The sequence below is a fragment of the Halichoerus grypus genome, chromosome 6, assembly GCF_964656455.1.
Source record: "Halichoerus grypus chromosome 6, mHalGry1.hap1.1, whole genome shotgun sequence".
Taxonomy (NCBI): domain Eukaryota; kingdom Metazoa; phylum Chordata; class Mammalia; order Carnivora; family Phocidae; genus Halichoerus; species Halichoerus grypus.
In genome coordinates, this window is record NC_135717.1 from 52840823 (window position 1) to 52862016 (window position 21194).

The 21194-nt window shown below is 47.6% G+C and overlaps 1 protein-coding gene and 1 long non-coding RNA gene across 3 annotated transcripts in view; one reads left to right on the forward strand and one right to left on the reverse strand.

Annotated features, from left to right (window-relative positions):
- Window positions 1-588, reverse strand: part of SEPHS1 (selenophosphate synthetase 1) — a 30237-nt gene extending 29649 nt beyond the window's left edge. Inside the window, exon 1 of the mRNA XM_036080767.2 lies at window positions 308-588. The gene's annotated coding sequence lies outside the window, so the exon portion shown is untranslated. The remainder of the gene's footprint in view (window positions 1-307) is intronic.
- Window positions 1-21194, forward strand: part of LOC118528356 (uncharacterized) — a 76742-nt gene that overhangs the window by 1249 nt on the left and 54299 nt on the right. The window lies entirely within an intron of this gene.

A 21194-nucleotide genomic window follows, 5' to 3' on the forward strand; every position in this document is an offset into this window, starting at 1 on the left:
ACCCTTGCGTCGCCGCCGCCGCCCTCCCCCTCCACTCCTCCCCCGCCCTTTCCTCCCTCCCTCCTTCCCCGGCTCCGCGCGGCGGCGGCGGCGGCGGCGGCGCGGGCGGTGCTTCTTTTTTAAAGCGGCCCCACCAAGCCCTGGCTCTGCCCCTCTCCAGGCAGCGCTGGAGAGCGCCGGCCGTGCACGGCTCCCGGCGGGCCCGGGCGGCCCGGAGGGGGATCTGCACGGCCGCCATGGGCCTGCGGACGAATATTCCCCTTTAAGCCTGGCGTCGCGCCCCCCCCTCCCCAAGCCAGGCGCTTACCGGTTCGCTTTGCGCCCTCCTCCTCCTCCCGAAAACGGGACTCCGGCGCTCCCACAATGCACCGGGCGCGGCCGGGCTCCCTTAAGCGTCGCCTGAATAAAAATGCCGCTCCCGGCGGCGGCGGCGCGGAGGGCGGGAGGGCCCGGGCCGCGCCTGGGCACCGCGGGGGCTCGGCCTGGCTCGGCGGGCCCCTGCCGGGAACCGGGCCGCCGCGCTCCGCCGTGCGCCGCGCGCGAGGGGCCTTTAAGGGCCGGCTACCGCCCTTTAAGAGGCGGCGGGCCGCGGCCGGAGCGGCTCGGTGGCTGCGTGCGGCCCGGGAAGGGGGCGGGGGCGATGTGCAGGCCCGAGCGCGGCAATGATTGGTCTCGGGGGAGGGGTGGGGGGTTGCAAACCCGAGGAGCGGTGGCATCCGTTGCATGATGCAAAAAGGATTGATTTCAAAAGTTGCGAGTTGCATTGGCAGCAGCCTTTGGCGCCCGGGCCACCACCTACTTTTCCTCGACCCGCCGGAAGGGCCGGGAATGTTTTCCAAAACCTGGCCGGGCTCCACCAAGCTACACCCCTGCGGGACGCTGTACCTGCTCCCCGAGCGCCGCCGTCGTTTCGTGCTGGGAGACAATGACCGTGGAAACACTTTGAAAAAGAGTAGGAGCAGAGGAAAAGCCGCCTCTGCCACGAGAAAAGATTTTTTAAAACATAAACGGCGCGTGTGATTAGTAATGACTTCTGTCGTCTCTCCTCTCTATTGTTTAGCCTGGGCTCGGGAGCTAACGTGAGCCTTAGTGGATGTGCCGCCGTCCCGCAAAGTTTCTTGAATGTTCAACGTGCTTGGTAGGGAGTCCGAGCTCAAGGTTCCTCGGTTACATTGTTTGCTCTTCACATGTCCAAGTAAACATGGCAGGCTAATACTGTGTGTGTTTGAATTAACACTGATAGAAGAGCTTCCGCATGTGAAAGTGCTTTCTTCAGGTTTTCGACTCTTTAATGCATTGCTGATTAAAATAAAGCAAAAACGCTTTCCCAATACTACGTCTTTTAGGGCTTCCCCCAAAACCAAGGAGTGTGGAGGAACGCCGACCAAACTTTTCTAGGGTGGTTCAGCATTTTCTAAATGGATTTGGGGGGGGCAGGAATGTTTTTGGTCACCGAAAGGGGCTTTATGTTGTGCGTCAGGTTTGCAGGCTATGCAGATGCCCTTTTCATTCTTAAAATTTCTGCTTGAGGATTTCTCAGGGTCTTATTCTCGGTGAGGATACAGAAGTGATGTAACCTAGCAGACCGCCTGATGCAGGCTTTTCCGCTGTGTTTTTTTTTTCTCGGTACCTCTACAGTAAGTTAGGAAAGCACAGAGTAGCCTGGATTCTCTGATGTGAGTTGTTGGACTTCTGTAAGAATGGCACAACCCTGTGTTTGGCAAAGCTGGATCTGCCTCTGAATCACCTGGGAAGATGCCTGTATACACAATCCCCAGGCAACCCTCCAGACCTCCCGAATCAGGGAAAGAGGATGTAGTATCTTTATTCCTCCCATCCTCTCCCTTTTGACATTAATTTTGTGAGTTCTTGTGGGGTTTTGGGTTTGTTTGTGAGGGGTTTTTTTGGCAAGAAAAGTCACAACTTGGAAAAAAAAAGATTGGGGGGACTAGAGGCAAGGTGAGTAGGGCCCTACCTGAAGATGATGTGTCATGCTGGGGAGTTTGGTATTTATGCCGTAGTCAGCAGAGTTTGGCAGATTTGGTTTTTACAAGTTGAGCTCGTAAAAAAAGGCTGTACCAGATCTGGGAGGATGCCCTCCCCCAGAGGGGACAACCGGGCCATATCTCTAATTAGGAGGTAATTGTAATAGTCAAGACTGGAGTTGAGGGGATTCGAAACGAAGCAGCAGGACTGTAGACAAAAAAGTTGAGGGGATTTAATATGGGGTTGGAGGAAGGAGCATAAGATGACCCCCAGATTACTAGTTTTGGGGGACCGGGTGTGTAGTAATGCTAACTGAAATAGCAACTATGGGAAGGCAAACAAGTTTAGGGGGGAGTTCAGCTTTGGAAATGTTCAATTTCAGGCACCTGCCAGATATTCTAGGCTGAATGCAATTGGTCAAACTAGGGCTTGGCACTTGGGGTGGGGGGTGGGCTCTTGAGTCTGAGATGCAAATGTGGGATCCATCAGCATGTAAATGGAGTTTAAAGTCTCGGAAAGAGGTGGGATTAACCAGGAAGAGGAGTTCAGGATGAAAGTGAAGGAGACCTTGGACAGAGCCCGGCGGGGTTTCCTAATGGAATGGCTGGGCGAACTGGAGGCTGATCCCTGTGGAGTCTGCGGGAGGCCAGCATCCTCAAAACCTACTCCTTCCTCCCCCAGCACCCCCCACCCCGGGTGTGGAGCTCTTAGCAGCTCCACAACAACTGGAGTCAAATTCTTCTGGGCAGAGGCTGTAGACTCTTCACTAAGCTAGGGATGCCTTCATTCCTATGGAGTCCGTCTCCAACCTTGGGGCCCGATAACCTACTGGATCTCTCCACCCCCTTCTTTGCCCTAAATGGATGGCTCTCTGTGCTTCCCCCCAGTCTGCTTTTCTCTCCCCAGCCTTTTCCTGAGTCTTCCCCCATGGAGCCATCAGAGCCCCATTCCACTGGGAGCCTTCTTCCCTGAGTTTTCAGGTCCTACGGGCTCCAACTAAAAGATGGTTCTCCTGGATTGCTTTACCTGGTGGACCCTTGTTAAAAAATACACATTTAGCAGCCCTGCCCCCAAAGATTGTAACTAGCTGGCGTAATGGGTTGAATCGGGAGAAAGATTCTTTGTTTGACCAAACTTTAGTCAGGCTCCTGAAACTTCTAGCTAGGCCCATCTACAGCTCCCTTGTAAAATCCCGTTTTAGCAAGATTCCCTCCCCCACCCTCAATAATCTAATTGGGTTCCCCACCCCCCCATCCCCCAGGCGATGTCTGATCACCCCCCCCCCCCCCCCCCCGCCGGCCTGCCTTTAGCAAGAATCCTGTTAGGTTGATTTAGCCAGAATCCCCCCCACCCCTGTTATTTCCTCTTAGTAGTTTTCCACCTACGGGTCCTCACCCTGCTCCTTGACTATAAATTCCTCTTGCCCATGCTGTTCGGGGTTGAGCCCAATCTCTCCCCCACTGCAAAATTCTCTTGCGATGCGGGGTGCCTGGGTGGCTCAGTCGTTAAGCATCTGCCTTCGGCTCAGGTCATGATCCCAGGGTCCTGGGGTCGAGCCCCACATCGGGCTCCCTGCTCGGCGGGAAGCCTGCTTCTCCCTCTCCCATTCCCCCTGCTTGTGTTCCCTCTCTCGCTGTGTCTCTCTCTCTCAAATAAATAAATAAAATCTTAAAAAAAAAAAAAAATTATCTTGCGATGGTCCTGAATAAAGTTTGCCTTACCATGTTCAACCCATGTCATAAACTGTTTTCTTTAATAATACTTGTGTCCCCCACTGGAGATGTGTTGAAGTATTAACCCCTGGTACCAGTGAATGTGGCCTTATTTGGAAGCGTCTTTGCAGGTGTGATCAAGTTAAGATGAGGTCATGGTAGATTAGTGTGGGCCTAAATCCAATGACTTATGAGAACAGGGAGATTTGGAGACAGAGACACGCGGGAAAAGGCCATGTGAAGAGTGGGGCAGAGATTGGAGTGAGGCACCTTCAAGCCAAGGAACGCCAAGGATTGCTTCTGGCCCCCAGAAGCGAGGAAGACCCTTCACTAGAGCCATCAGAGAGAGCACAGCCCTGCCAACACCTTGACTTCAGACTTCTGGTCTCCAGAACTGAGAGAGAATACATTTCTGTGTTCTGCATTAAGCCACCCAGTGTTGTGGTATTTGTCACGCAGCCCCAGGAAACTAATAGAGCTGATTGGGGGTATATGTCTGGGGGGAAAGAGTACTAAGAATCCATGCTTTTAATGGGCTCCCCTGCTGATGCTGGGGGGGCAGTTGGGGGACACTACTCTAAAGAATTCTGCTTTCTCAGACACTCAAGAGGGACAGGAGATTGCCTGTTCTCCTCCCACATTCTATGAGCTCCAAAGCAGTCTTGGTGACATGACTTGCCTCCTGTGCTAACTTTCTCACTTTGGGTTTTTACTATCCAGCATTACCACCACCTGTTGCCAGGATAGTCACTCCCCTACATTGCTTGTGTTGTGCCCGTTCAAAAGTGGCCCCTGATTTGTCATCACGGGGGGTAGGAGGACTCTCTGGTCATGACTAAGACCTGGTAGGTGATGGACACCCCAAATCGAATGACTTTTACCTTCACTTCAGCTACCCATTCTCGTGTCTGCGCTATAAACTATTTCTTCTCTGGGAATATTAAACATCAGCATCCTATCTCTGGTCCTATAATCCTCTCATTTCTTTACACCTGGCCACCTGCACTTCCCCCATATGAGAGTCACGGGTCTCTCAAGATGGTCCCTTTTCCTTCCATCCAGCCTGGAGCCTTCACTACGCTCCACAGTCTTGTCTCCTACACTGTCCTTTGACCACATCTACCCTCAGACATTCAGCCTTACATCCCTTCCCTCCACCATCTTCCCTACCACTTTACCAGGCAGAGAAAACTCAGAGCTTAGAGATTGTGCTATGACAGATATATGATATCCAGTGCCCACTGGGCTTTCCCAACAGCTCAGAAATCCTTAAGTATGCTCTTCCAAATGTTCATTATTGTCCCCAAAGTCTGTACCACACTGTACTGCCCTCAGGAGCAGATGCAGCTCAAGGAGAAAATGGATGCCCTCAGAGGAAACCCTCCAGTTTTCCCACTCTGTCCCCACCCCACCCTTCTGACCATCAGTGTCTCAGGGGGAGAACCATCTCTGTCTGTCTGAGTCTGGCCCCTCCCTGGGCACCAGCTGTCCCCCTCCAACAATAGCTAACTTAGGTTGAGGACTTACTATACACCCTACTCTGTAGACTCTTTTATGAACATTGACTCTTAGAATTCTTACTAACAGCCTCGTGAGCTAGGTACTGTGATATATTTTGCTTTCATGGTGGAGGAAACTAGGGCTCAGACTGATTGAGTAACTTGCCCAAGATCACCGTCTTCCTTAAGGTTCCTCTGAGGCAGATCTCGAGATGAGGATTTAGAGGAAGGGAGCTTATTTGGAGGTGATCTCAGAAAGCACAAGGCAAGAAGTGGGCAACACGAGTCAGGGAAGGAAGAAAGTCCAAAAGAATATAAGTTAGTGGGTCACCACTGTGGGCTCAACCCTGTTGGCAGCTATCTGGGAAACTGTAAGCCCCTTTGAGAGGCAGACTAATGCCCCCGACCCCAAAGATGTCTGTGTCCCAATCCCCGGGATGTGTGAACGTGTTATGTTATAGGGTAAAGAGGAATTCAGGTTGCAGATGGAACTAAGTTTGATCTTAAGGAGGTTATCCTGGATTACCTGGGTGGGCACAGTGTAATTACAGGGTCCTTAACGTGGAAGAACCAAAAGAGAGACCCAGAGCCATGGCAGCGTGACAAGGATTCAGCCCAGTGTTGTCAGCTATGATGGAGGAAGGGGCCACAAATCAGAGGAAACAGGAGCCTCTGGAAGCTGGAAAAGGCAAGGAAACAGAGTCTCCTCTAGAGCCTCCAGAAAGGACTGCCCCCTGCAGATACTTTGATCTTCGCCCGTGATGTCCCCATCCAACTTCTGCCCCACAGAACTGCCCGATCACAAATGCGCCTGTGTTCACAGAGTTAGTGGTCATGTGTCACCGCAGCAATAGAAAACAAATACGCCCTCTTGGAATCACAGCACTGGCAGACAGGGAGGCTGAGACATTTCTCCAGTGAGTCCCTGGGCCTCCCTCCCCCTGGGCAGGAGCCTCAGAACTTCCTCCTGGAGGAAGGAGCCCTGCTGTCCGGGGCAGGCAGGTGACCGAGGGGGGCATGCTGTCTGTGGGCTGGACACTGTCCTTGAAATTTGGGTGAACTCCGAGGTAGGCCGGGCATCGATGGCATCTCCAGCTTCTGCCACAGTGCCCCGTGATAAGCGGTCAAACCAGGACTCACACTGGGGCTAAGTCTGGAGTCCATGTGCCTGGTCCTGAGGGCCTCCCTGCAGCATTCGAGGCCACGAAGCACATTCCTCTCCTCCTCTTCTTGAAATTCTCGGCAGGTTCATGTTAGCTCTTCCCTCATTCTCCTCCTAACCTCTTTGGCTGCTTCATCTTTTTTTTTTTTTTTTTTTTAAGATTAGCCATCAGGGAAATTCAAATCAAAACCACATTGAGATACTACCTTACACCAGTTAGAATGGCAAAAATTGACAAGGCAAGAAACAACAAATGTTGGAGAGGTTGTGGAGAAAGGGGAACCCTCTTACACTGTTGGTGGGAATGCAAGTTGGTACAGCCACTCTGGAAAACAGTGTGGAGGTGCCTCAAAAAATTAAAAATAGAGCTACCCTATGACCCAGCAATTGCACTACTGGGTATTTACCCCAAAGATACAGATGTAGTGAAAAGAAGAGCCATATGCACCCCAATGTTCATAGCAGCAATGTCCACAATAACCAAAATGTGGAAAGAGCCGAGATGCCCTTCAACACATGAATGGATAAAGAAGATGTGGTCCATATATACACTGGAATATTACTCAGCCATCAGAAAGGGTGAATACCCAAATTTTACATCAACATGGATGGGACTGGAGGAGATTATGCTAAGTGAAATAAGTCAAGCTGAGAAAGTCAGTTATCATATGGTCTCACTTATTTGTGGAACATAAGGAATAGCATGGAGGACATGAGGAGAAGGAAGGGAAAAATGAAGGGGGGAAAATCGAAGGGTGAGACGAACCATGAGAGACTATGGACTCCGAGAAACCAACTGAGGGTTTTAGAGGGGAGGGGAGTGGGGGGGTGGGTTAGCCCGGTGATGGGTGTTAAGGAGGGCACGTACTGCATGGAGCACTGGATGTTATACGAAAACAATGAATCGTGGAACACTACATCAAAAACTAATGATGTATTGTGTGGTGACTAACAACATAACATAACATAACAAAACAAAACAAAAAACAAAACAAAACAAAAGAAAAAGATTTTTTATTTAGGGCACCTGGATTGCTCAGTTGGTTAAGCATCTGCCTTCAGCTCAGGTCATGATCCCAGGATCCTGGCATCGAGTCCCGCATTGGGCTCCTTGCTCAATGGGGAGTCTGCTTCTTCCTCTACCCATCCCCCTTGCTCATGATCTCTCTCTCTCTCTCTTTCAAATAAATAAATAAAATCTTTAAAACAAAAAAAAAGTTTTTATTTATTTAAGTAATCTCTACCCCCAGTGAAGGGTTTGATCCCAGGACCCTGGGATCATGACTTGAGCCAAAGGCAGAGGCTTAACTGACTGAGCCACCCAGATGCCCCTTGCATGTACTTCTGACTGAGCTAGATATTTTCATTATTCTTTTTTGATGCCTCTCGCCGTCCTTCCCTCCCATTCACACCCCACGCTGGTGTTTGTCAGGGTTGTCCTGAGGTCCTTTTGCTCTTTTGTTGCACATGGCTCCTAAGCCGTGTCGTCAATACAGGGGCCATGCTTCGTGGTGGAATACTGAGCACTTGGCATCTCTGGGGTGAGATGTCCTCTCAGTGTAAAAAAAAAAAAAAATGCAATGGAGCTTGAAGACTTAAAACGAGAAAAAATGTAAACTATCTCAATAGTTTTTATATTGATCCATTTTGAAATATAATGATTCGGATAGTTGGGTTCTATAAAATAGATTATTCATTTCATATGTTGCTTTTTACATGTTTTAATGTGGCCACTTGACCACTGAAAAGGGCATGGCGGGCTGACAGTGTATTTCTGCTGGACGGTGCTGCTCTGAAAACTGCCCCAGACACAGGCATTCACGTGCATCCACCAGCAGCCCTCAGCACCTCACATTCAGCAGATGTGAGGACCGAAGGAATCATTTCCTTCCAACCCTGACCCCCCCCACCCCTGCACCCTGCCATCGACTCTCCCCCTTATTGACTATCCTGGTGAATGGACAGTTATCCATGGCGTTGTACATGCTGGGACCTCAGCAGCTCTCCCCAGTCCCCCTTTTCCTTTTCCAATCTTCACTATCGTCCAGCTCTTCTACCTCCTCAGTACTGTGGGCATCCAGCCCTCCCCTCCCCTCCCCTCCCCTCCCCTCCCCTCCCCCCCCCCCCCCGTCTTGATTCATTTTCTCATCTCTCACCTTGACGATTGTGAAAGTATGCTAATTTATGGTCTTTTTGTTAATAATGTTCATTGATTCCATTCAGTCCAAAGAAATTAATGCTGCCAGAAGGATATCTATCAAAGGCAAACCTGATCGTGTTCTTTTCCCTGCCTAAAACCTTCAGGTGGTTTGCACTGCTTCTGGCTGTTTCTCCAAGTACAGTGCTCATTCATGGGTGTGCGTGGGTGATTTTAGGTGGTAGATGCAAAAACATTTTTATTTTGATAGTTATGTATTTGTCTTAACACGCATTGGAAAGATAGAACTAACAAATAAAACCTGTGATTTCGGGGACATTAGTCTTTAGGACAAAAAAAAAAGAGTCAAGAAAATTTGAAATTGTTTAAATTGTTATTTATTTTAAATAAATATTTAAAATAAATAAATATTTTAAATATTTAAATGAATACTTTGCCACATTTATTTAAATATTTAATAAATTATTAAATTAAATAAATTAAATTGATTAAATATTTAAATAAATACATAAAATATTTAAAATAAATAAATATTTTAAAATATTACTTTAAATTTTATTTATTTATTTATTTATTTTAGAGAGAGAGAGATAGGATCTCCAGCAGACTCCACGCTGAGCTCATTGCCCAACGCAGGGTTCGATCTCACAACCCTGAGATCATGACCTGAGCCGAAACCAAGAGTCAGGTGCTCAACCAACTGAGCCACCCAGGTGCCCCTTTATTTATTTATTTATTTATTTGAGAGCGTGGGGAGGAGGGGCAGAGGGAGAGAGAGTCTCAAGTAGACGCTGCTCTGAGCACGGAGCCCCACGTGGGCCTCGCTGGATCCCAGGACCCTGAGATCATGACCCCAGGCGAAATCCCATTCAACCAACTGTACCACCTAGGCGCCCCGGGGTCAAGAAAATTTTAAAGAAACAGTGGCCCACGTTAAAGTAATAGCATTGTTCAAGTGAATTTCAGATACGTTTCAGACTCTTTACTATGGTTTTAAAAAAACCAAAACCTTGTAATCCAGCTTCTACTTTGTCTCCCTAATCTGGTCTCCAGAGCTTTCTTCCCATTCATCAGCTATACAGCCAGACTAAGTGGGTGCAGATCTCCAGGCTCACCGCCTCTCTTTCTCCGCTTAGCGTCTCAGCAAGCACTATTCCTTTGCTCATACCCACCGTGTCCCCCCTTCTGGCCAATGAGAACTAAACCTGTAAGATCCTGCCCCAAGAGGCTTCTCTCGAGAGTTCTCTGGCAACTCCACGGGCAGAGACTATACCATCTGCGGTAGGCAGAACCGTGGCCCCCAGAGTTGGCCACATCCTATCACCTGTGAATATGTTACGGTATGTGGCAAAAATGACTTTGCAGATATAATTTAGTTAAGGATTTTTTTGATGAGGAGATTATCCTGGATTTTCTGGATGGACCAATGCAACCACCAGGAGCAGAGTGATCGGGAGCCACAAGCCAAGGAATGTGGTCGGCTTCTAGAAGCTGCAAAAGGCAAGGAAATTGATTCTTCCCTAGAGCCGCCAGAAGGAACACAGCCCTGCCACCCCATTCTGGTCCTCATCTTGGAACCAATCCTGATGATTTACAATTGTGCCATATACCTAATCTCCCTTCTCTCCCCAAAACCCCTGAGTTCCTTGTAGAGACTGTCTCGAGTATCTTTGCCTCCCAGAGCCTAGCGCATTCCCTCGCATCGGTAGGAACAGCAGGAGAGTGGTACTCTGGAACTGGGGGGACAAAGAATTTTAAGAAGGTGGGAGGAGCCAACATTGTCACGTGCTAGAGAAAATCGAGGTAAGGTCAGAATTGAAAATAGATCATTGGGTTTAAGAGGTCCCTGGTGGCCTTGGGGGGAGGTACTTATGTGCAGGGGCTAGGGTGGAAGGCAGGGTGTAGTGTGCTGGGGAGACCGTGAGTGTAGACGCCTCTTTTAAGAAGCATGCCGCAGGGGGCAACTGGGTGGCTCAGTTGGTTAAGTGTCTGCCTTCTGCTCAGGTCATGATCCCAGGGTCGAGTTCACATCAGGCTCCCTGCTCCGTGGGGAGCCTGCTTCTCCCTCTCCCTCTGCCCCTCCCCCTGCTCACGTGCGCACATGCACGCGCGCGCTCTCTCTCAAATAGATAAATAAAATCTTTTAAAACAGAACAAACAAGAAAACCCACAATTGGGGCGCCTGGGTGGCTCAGTTGGTTAAGCGACTGCCTTCGGCTCAGGTCATGATCCTGGAGTCCCTGGATCGAGTCCCACATCGGACTCCCTGCTCAGCAGGGAGTCTGCTTCTCCCTCTGACCCTCCCCCCTCTCATGTACTTGCTCTCTCTCATTCTCTCTTTCTCAAATAAAAATAAATAAAATCTTTAAAAAAAAAAAGAAAAAGAAAGAAAACCCACAATTGCTCGCTGTATGCTGGCCCTCTTCTTGGAGCTCTACATATATTAATTCATTCAGTCACCGTAACAACCCTATGAAGTAGGTACCATCATTATTTCCATTTTAGAGATGAGGAAATCAAGGCACAGAGAAGATAAGTAACTTGCCCAAGGTCACAAAGGCAGAAAGTAGAGAACTTGGATTTGAACTCAGGCCCTCTGTCCCCAAGTCCGCAATCATGGATGGAGGCACTCAGTAAGCAGTTGTCAGGTGAATGAGGAATGGCGCTAGCTTCTCGCTCTCCCCGGTAAATAGCAGGATGAGTCTGCTCTCCTGCATCTCTCTTCCTCGTCCCTCCCAAGGGGCACCCTCAGCATTGTCTTCTCATAGACGAGGCTTTGGTGAAAGGTCCAGCTGTCTACTGGACCAGGGTTGAGGCCGCAGAGATGCCCGAGATCTTATCCTTTAACCTCCATCTGGAAGCAGGACCCCCCCAAACTCGGTTCCATTAGCATGACACCTTCCCAGACACCCCCCTCTTCCCTCCCCCTACATCTTGGCTGAGGCCAGAACGAGGATTCACCAGGCCAGCCCTTGCTTCCCAGCAGGTTGCCGGAATAGTCTTTCCACATCGCCCCCTGCGGGCTTGGCTTCACCGCCTAGAATTGTCTGATAGCAGGGCTTAGCAACTTGAAAGCAAGTGTCCAAACCCTACTGAAGGTAGGTTTCTGTGGGGGAGACAGAAATTCAGATGCAGAACCAGGAGGGCCGGAGAACGGAGGAAGGCAAGATGGGGACTTAACAGGTCAGGCAGGAAAGCAACATGGAATCACTTGTTGTGGATATGCTTGCAGGCAGCGTTGTCCTGGCAGGTGGATTCTGGAAAGGAACAAGTCCCCTAAGACAAATTTTAGGCTGCATCTTGATCTTTGGGAGGGGAGGTCCCCTCTGTTTTCTCCTAGGCCCCTGTTGAGGCTTATTTGTATAACTGCACATTTTTCCATATCAATTCTCCCAAGGGCTTAGGTTCTGGATCCTTGTCTGGATAAGAGAAATTGGCTCTGTTTCTTCATGCTATAAATTTTCCAAGGGATCCAAATCCTAATAAAAATGGAAATAGCTGAAAGACCAATAAAATATGTTTTCTTGCACAACATAAATATGTGTTCTCCCTACATCTAAATATCTTTTCTCTCATTCCGTCTTTCTTGCCTTAAAAAGTCAGGTTAACAGTGAGTCTTATCTTTGAGCAACTACTGGTTTGCAGGTTTGACCCTAAGAATAGGTCAAAATCCCAATCAATGAAAGGATTGCTGTAATACCAAGTGCTAGGTGGAGGTCTCAGAATTTTTTTTTTGCTTTTGGAGGGGAATCTATGAACCTTCTGAAATTATGTGCAAAATTGTGTCTACTTGTGCATTTCTGGGAAGAGCGTTCCTAGCTTTCACCAGCTCCTCAGAGGGGTCTCTGACCCCAAAACTGAGTAATATGGTGGCAAGTGCTACGGGAGAATAGAATTTGAATTTGGAAGAGAAAGTTGAAATATAGGGAGTACACTATTTTTCCATTAATTCATTAATGCTACAGTAATTTCAGTAATCATCATTCACTTTCATCAGTGGTCTTTTACAATCTGCAGTAAAAACCATAGGTTTTTTGGCAAGACATAAAAGGTCACGAGAAATTTAAGTCATGGCATTGGCACTTCTGTGTTTGGTTTCAGAAACAGTGACTTGATTATTTCTAAATGAAGGACACTTTAAATAGAGTCAATCCCAGTTAAGAAATCCCCCCCACACAAGGCCTCCCCCAGGGTCTCCTGAGTGACACCCCCCTCCCCACTGAGCTGGGGGCTCCCTCTGAGACCTCCTCCCCACAACGCCCTCCCCCGCGTTGTGTGTGGCTCTGTGGTTGGGCTCAGGAAGGCTCATTGAACCATCTGAGGTGGCAGATTGGTGGCAGGATGAAGGATTCTGACTCTGTGTATGCACTAACATAAGGGGACATCTATCTGATGAAGATGGACAGAAACACGATCCCCAGTGTGGTCGGTCAGGGGGGTGCTCGCCACTCAAATGCAATTAACAATGAGGCAGTTTCCAAAATTCTGGCTCTGCACCTCCCAAAATGTAGCCACATTCTGTAAGATCCCACCATGCCATGGTATTTTCCCCAGCAAATCCTGTTTCTCTTGAGCACAAAGGTGATTACTTTGGTACTGTAAAGTGAAGATGTCATTGTTTGCACCCAGAGAGTATCTAATGCTACAAAATTATCAAGTTTTCCCTTTGTTTTTCTCATGCATGAAAGATAACATTGGGGGGGGGTTATTTTCTTTTATTGCATGTTCCATCCCTCTCCCTTCCTGTCTCCGCTGATTAAAATGAGTCAAGTTTTGCATCTAATGTCCAAAAATGCACAGACCACCCCCTCCTAAATCCGGAAACCCCGATAGCCACCGCCTCTTGATTATTTACCCAGTTCTTCACTCAAACATTCAATTCTCTTCAATTCTCTCTTTTAAGAAAAGCTGCTCTGGGGGCACCTGGCCAGCTCAGTTGGTGGAGCGTGCGACTCTTGATCTCAGGGTTGTGAGTTCGAGCCCCATGTTGGGTGTAGAGATTACTTAAGGAGAAAAAAAAATGCTGCTCCTGCCTTCTTATCAGGTAGCCTATCCCAACCATTTCCGTCACCCCCAGCCTCCTGGGATTCTGCAGCGTAGGAAGAGAAGAGTCTTGATGACCTGGGTTTGGGCACATCTCTTCCCATTTTTCTGCATCACAGGTAACTGGCTCTCTTCTGTCCTCCACTCATGGTTATACTGTAATGAATGGTGGTTGTTAGAAGCCAGATTTTCCTGCGTATTTGGCGGGGACAGGAGAGGAGGGGAGAGAGGTAGAAGAGTTAAGTGGAGAAGCTACGTGTATGTGGATGCACGTCTCAGGCTTCCTGTCTATCTCCTGTTCTCAGAATTGGTTGAATTAAAATTGGCCCCAGAGCTAAGTCCTAAGTTAACTAGAAGTCACTGTTCGCCAAGCAGAGGAGCAAGCTATTCATTCACAGTCTTTGTTCCCAACGCTCAATCCATGACAGACTTTACCCTTTACCCCCCCCCCCCACCCGCACCATCTTCCTTAATTATCTCCTCTGGCCAGAGGTCACTTGGGGAAAATACTTACAAATCGAGTTCCTCCTACCCAACGGTGACTGTCCTTACCTGGCACTCTGTGTTGGCGCTGTGCTGGGCCTACACTCAGGAGTGGACATGGCCTTGGGGCCTCCAGACTCGAAATTAGACAGACATGATAAATAAAGGCAGGGTCGAAAGTTGTTTTTATTTGAACTCCCTTCAGAGTACCCACATCTGGAACACAGGGTCCATGTCTGGTTTTGGACGTTGTTCAGGTTTGGCCCTCAGCTCGAATTTCTCTGCGCAGAGCCAATCCTCTGTCCTTCGAGGCATTCCATTTTGATGCTTGGCAAGCAGACGTAGCACATGGGTGGTTGTACTGGATGCGCACTGAGAAACTTTTTGGCCTGGGGACTCTGTGATTCATTTGAGGGGGAGGCACACCCCTGATGGTTTGCTGGTGGTGATTTTCTCTGCTCAGTCTGGCTTCCAGGTGATCCTACTTCTCTGAATATCACTCAAATCCATTCACTTTCATCCTTCTCCCCTGATTCTTCGTAAATTCATGTTTCACTTGCCTGAACGACTTGCAGTGGTCTCTGGCTAGGGACTGGATCTTTGTTACCTTCCAAGATTCACCCTCCGGTACTGGTAGTGGGAAGCGGGGCCTTTGGGAGGGCCTCAGTGTGGCTGAGATGAGGTCATGAGGGTGGGGCCCCATGATGGGATTAGTGCCCTCTTACTCTGCCCTGCGAAGACACAGCAAATGTCGACACTTGACAAGTGACATCTACAAGTAGGAAAGGGCGGCTTCACCAGACACGAATCTGCTGGCATCTTGATGTTGGACTTCCCAGCCTCCAGAACCGAGAGCGAATGTTTGCTGTTTCAGCCCCCCATCTGTGGTGTTTTGTGAGAGCCACACGAGCTAAGTCTCTAACTGCTTCCGTGCTCTTGTCCCAACCCTCTCCCCACTTTCATCCGGAAGCACAGCACAGGGAATGCCTGAAAACCTAGAGCCCCATTGTTTCTCACTCAATGTCAAGATGCTGAGACTCCACTCAGCTGCTGAAGGAAGCCCTGCCTTGTGTAGCGAGTGCCTCCCTCTCTGAAATTCCTGGAAATGTCCCAGGTGCTTGTATGTCCCACAAAGCAAGCCCAGTTCCTATGGCTCATCACACAGTGCCAAATACTCTTGTCCTCGCTCTTGAAATGTGGAAGGTGACTACCAGAGGCCCGCAGAAGTCAAGAGCGTAGAGGCCAGTGTGTCTTCCATTGCTTGAGCTTTGACCTAAAAAATTAAAAATGACAAAAATTGTGAGCGGGAGTGGTATAACTGAAATGTATGTATTTCACAAATTAATGGTTTTCACATCCATACACAAAAATCAGTGCATTATAATTGTGCAAGTTGCAAGTTAATTATAAGGTTTATTGGGGTGCCTGGGTGGCTCAGTCACTGGGTGTCTGCCTTCGGCCCAGGTCATGATCCCAGGGTCCTGGGATCAAGCCCCACATCGGGCTCCCTGCTCAGCAGGGGATTCTGTTTCTCCCACTCCCACTCCCACTCCGCCTGCTCCCACTCCTCTCTCGCTGTGTCACTCTCTGTCAAATAAATAAATAAAATCTTTAAATTAAAAAGAAATTATAAGGTTTATTGAGGAAAAGTAAATCTTTACACTTATAAAAGGAAGTATCAGAGTTTATGTCCTCTGAGCAAGAAGGATTTCTTTCCTTTTTTTTTTTAAATTTTATTTCTAAGTAATCTCTATACCCAGGGTGGGACTCGAACTCACAAGTCAGAGATCAAGAGTTGCATGCCCTACCGACTGAGCCAGCCAGACACCCCGAGAAGGATTTCTTAAACAAGACAAAAAGCACATATCAGAAAGAAAAATATCGGTAAGTTTGGCTATATTAATACTTAAAACTTCTGTATAATAAAAAAATTCTTAAACCAAATTAAAGGACTAGGAGTAGACATTTGTAACTTGTAATCAACAAAGGAACACTTTCTAGAATATGTAAAGAACTCATACAAATCAATAAGGAAAGAAAATCCAACGGAAAAGAAATGGTAAAAATCTGAATGGGGAATTCACAGAAGAGGACGTCAGAGTTGCTAATACATGAGAAGACATTCAACTTCCCCAGTAATCAGCAGAATGCAAATTAAAACAAGGAGCATTTTATGGCCACTAGATTAGCAAAAATTAGCATGACCACATGTGGTCAGGAATGTGGGGGAATTGGGGCTGTCTGATGCTGATGGCAGGAACAGAAATTAGTAAAGCCATTTTGGAGAGCAATTGGACGCTCTGTAGTAAAGTTGAAAGGTGCATATATCTTCGGACTCATTAATTCCTCTGGTAGGTGGGTGAATGCACAAAGAGACGTACACAAGGGTATTTGTAAGAGCCAAAAATTGGAAATAATTTAAATTTCCATCAAAAAGGGGGGCGCCTGGTGGCCCAGTCAGGTGAACATCGGCAGACTCTTGGTTTCGGCTCTACACTTACCATTTCCCTCCTAGAGATGTTCTTGGACAATGGTTTGCAAAGGCTGGTCTCACCTGGGGAGTTATTGGAAATGCAAATTTGGGGGCCGCCCCTAGACCTGTTAACTCGGGTGCTTCCAGGTTGGGGCCCAGCAGTCTGTGTTGTGATGAGCCCTCCCCATGATTGTGGTGCTGGGGCAAACTTGGGGAACCCTTGCTGCTCTTCTGTAATGAAGAGATTGCTGGCTGCTTTCAACGCCCTATCTGAGGCGGGGAAGTGTCCATCCAGAAATTTCCCAGAAGTGCTACAGCTCCCATGGAAAAGTGGAATATTGCTACATACCTGGGTACGGCACGGGGGTCTGTGCTCCACCAGCCCACAGACACTCCCCCCACCCCTAGCCCTCACTCCCAGCCCCTGTTTGGTCAAAATATCCTTCTCTCCTCCTTAGCTTGGCTTTTAAGTCCCTCAGGAACCTGACCCCATCTGCCCTTGTCTCTCGCCTGAAAGCACCTTAGGCTCTGGAAAACAGCAGTACTTGCTCATAGAAGATACTCGCGCTTTCCTGTCTCTGAGGCTTGTATTTTATTTTATTTGTATTTCTTCCGTCTGGAAGAATTTCCGTATATGACAACTCCATCCCCATCCCCCACCCCATCCCCACAGACATAGCTTATCATTTCAGATCAGTCTCAAATGCCTTTTCCTCCTTCTCTAGCTGGAGGCAATTGCTTCTTCCTTTGTGTTCGCCTTGTAGCGGGTTTTATCAGCCTCTGTAACCTGCCATTTATCTCTTACATTCCATCTGGTATTCCAGTTTATGCATATGTCTTATTAGGTCATAAAGCCTTTTATTCAAACATCTTAGTCAAGTTGAAGCCTTTAATAATGCTGAGCATATTTTCAAATTCAAGTGATACAAATACGTGTATTATTAAAAAATACCTAAAACATGCTCTGTCCTCAAATTTCTGGAGGTCTAGAGGGCGACAGAGACACCTATAAACAAGGCAACAGAGCTAAGGACAGGGCGGTGGTTGCCGGCAGGACAGACAGACTGAGTTAGCTTGGGAAGAGGTGCAGGGGTGGAGGTGGGCAGAGATTGGGGAGAAGATAATACTGGATGCTGTCAATGAGGAGATGCTGAGACCAGGCATAGACCTCCTCCCCTATTTGGGGGGTTTGGGTGTCGGGCAGAAAGGTATATGGGGCAAAGAAGAGAAGTAAGTTCAGTTTCACAGAAGCCAGGGCAAGAGTATGGAGCTATAAACAGAGCGAAGGACAGGGCGATATGTTTTTTGTTTTGTTTTGTTTTGTTTTAAGCACAGAGATGCCATAGCAAAAGGACACCATTACTGCAAGACTTATTGTGGGAAGTACGCAAGGTACATAATCCCCAGTACAAAGATAACGTCTGTGCCTTGCACAGTTTCCCCGGAAACTGAAGGCACCTCTTAGAATTTAAGGCGTGGTTGCTGTTTGAACTTCTTCATTTGCATGATTTAGAATGGTGTTTTTCAATCTGGGGACTGCAGATATATTTAAAAGAGATTTTTTCCCCCCTTTAGAAAGAGTCTATTACCGAAGCACTGAATTAACAGTTTTCCTGCCTGTGGGTCTTGTGCAGTGTCTCATTGTGGCCAGTAGGAGACAGCACAACCTAATGTTCTGTGTCAGGATCCTCCTTGCCAGAGTCAGCTCTGGCCCTGGGAAGGAGGAACTGCCCACCAGTTCTGTGCTTGTATTCTTTTCTCTATATCCTGGGAAAGGTAGGAATTAACTAATAGCCAGACATCTTCAAACATTCAATGATGTGGGGGTGCTGTGCCTTGTTCTCATTTCTGCAAATGGAAACTGGCATGTAATTCACAGTAGACATATAAAATGTAAAGTTCCAGGAAGATGCCTGGTGGATCTCCGGTGTGCAGATGTAACTGAACTAAAATAAACACCTCACCAAACTTCCACCTACAGGTATGAAAAAGTGGAAAAGCATGGAGAATAAACATATAGCTATAATAAGATGTTATGTGAAAAATGGTCATGTGCTCATGTATGTGTTTGGACTCCCTGCCTGCTACAGTCTCTTACAGATTCATAATGCACTTTAGTGTACGGGAAGCTCAGAGTAGCTCTGTCCCATAGAAATAGAATATGAGCCGCAGGTGCAGTTTTAAATTTTCTAGCAAGCCACATTAAAAAAGTTAAAAGTGGGGGGGGGGCGCCTGGATGGCTCAGTCGGTTGAACGTCCAACTCTTGATTTCCGTTCACGTCATGATCTCGGGGTTGTGGGATCGAGCTCCGCATCTGCCTCCACGCTCAGCACGGAGTCGGCTTGAGATTCTCCCTCTCCCCCTCTCTGCCCCTCTCCCAGCACCCCCATCCCCGCTCCTGATCTCGCTAAATAAATAAATAAATCTTTAAAAAAGTAAAACATAAAAAAGTAAAAAGAAACAGATGAAATTAATTTTAATAATATATTTTATTGAACCCAGTATACTCAAAATAGTATCATTTCAATGTGTAAGCAGTATTTTAAAAAACCGAAGCCTCTTAGTCTTTGACATGGGGTGTGTATTTTACACCTCGAGCACATCTCACTTTGGATTAGCCACGTCCCAGTCTCAAGGGCTCGGTGGCCAACACGTGGCCAGTGGCTACTGTATCGGACAACCCGGGCTCAGAGGACCCGTGCCTAGAGGGAATCCCAAGGAAAACCTGAAACATCACCAAGAAGGTACAGGGAAAATAATGGAAAAGAATCGAAGGCGCATTTAGGTTAATTTAAAGGCCAACAGCTTAGAAGAGAGCCTGTCCAGGAAACGTGTTAAATGGCAATGACTTAAATTAAGATGAAAAACTCTTCCTTGTAACTGCATTTCTCCTAATACCGCAGGCAGAGATCAGGCAGGGTGCTTGTGGTCGAGGCCAGGAGGTGGTGTGGCCTTGTGTTTATTTGCTGCTTTGGCTTCTAGTTTCATTTTACGTTAGGTGCTTCTGGGTGTCTACAGGTTGAGGCTATGAAGTATTGGGCGATTTTTTTGTTTTAATCTGCAAATCATGTATAGTAACAGCAACTACTTCTCAAACTCTTTGGCATCAGATAAGTTTAACTTCCCATCTCATCCCAATTTTCTGGTTCCCAAACTTTTCACTGTCTGCATGCTGGCATTCTCTTCACTCCCCCTCCCGACTGCCCCCCTCCCTTTGTCTCATCTTTGGGCCAGGTTCCTCCAGACAGAAAAAGTGACAAACCTGAAGTATTCGGTCCCCTCCTGACCTGCTCTGATTCATACTCCCCACTCATGCCTCTGTAAAAACGTTGTATGATCCACCATATTAATCGGGGTGGTTCTTTATCAGTGCTGCATGATTGCACCAGGAACCGCGATCCTAAGTCAGAAGACCTTCTCTAAACCTTTCTGCGAGGGCTCTGGATATGGTTGTGTAGGAGGAAGATGGCAGTGGAATTAGACACTGAGTCTTTGAGGAGAATGTCCCACCTACCTCGAAACTCATCCAAAGGCTATTTGCTTTTCCCTCTCAAGTACTTCGCTTGTTCCACGGTCTGTTAACAATTTAAGAGCCAAATCCTCCTCTAGGGTTACTGAACGGGTATCTCCTTTTGTTATGAAAGAAGGTGTGTAATTATTCTGCCCGGGTTCGGACACCCGATCCAAGCCAGCAGATCTCCGGAGGATGCTCCTTAAGCGCTCCCTTCCCCAGTTACTTTCTCCGGCGGGCAGTGCCACGAAACTAAACCTGCTATCGGATTGCCCCTCTTGGAAACCAGCAAACATCTGCCCGGCTCAGAGGAGCCTACGTAAACATGCACAGCTTAACTCTGTCATCTTGTGACTTGTGCGTAGATCCAGGCAACTGAGTTGGGACCACATGCTTTCGATAATTTTTTTGGCAAGTGAGCACTTCCTGAAGCCAGGATTTCTCATTATCCTTTCCCTTCCTTAGCTGTTGAGAAAAATACGTACATATTTTGTTGATTGCACTTTTTGAAAGTCACTTGTCTGTTTTTTGGTGTCTAAAACAACTTTTATAGCCAAGAGTGTTGGTTTTGCGTTACTTTCCCTCCTGTGGGTGAAGTGACTTTCCTTCTATGGTGGGAGCAGAAAGGTGGGCAAGGAAAAATGACCCGCAGAGGAAGAGGGAGGGTGGGTTAGGGCAAGGTGCCCCCATGCTCCTGTCCGGGGCTCCTGTGACTCCCTCCTCCCAGTTCAGGTTTGCTCTTAGGAGCTGATAAAAGTCATTTATAGCTTAGGTGTTTTTTGGTTTTTGTTTTGTTTTGTTTTAGATATAATACACGGATCATAAAATTCAATTCTTTAAAGTGCTTTTTTATTTTTATTTCATTTTAAAAAAATATTTCTTTGAAAGATTTTCTTATTTATTTATTTGAGAGAGAGAGAGAGAGATCATGAGCAGGGGGGAAGGGTAGAGGGAGAAGCAGACTCTGCATGAGCAGGGAGCCCAATGTGGGACTCGATCCCAGGACCCTGGGATCATGACCAGAGCCGAAGGCAGACGCCCAACCTACTGAGCCATCCAGGCCCCCTAATGTGCTTTTGCAGTATATTCCAAGATCTTACCACCACCACCCCTACGTAGTTCCAGAATATTTTCATCACCCCAGAAAGAAACTCTGTACCCATTAG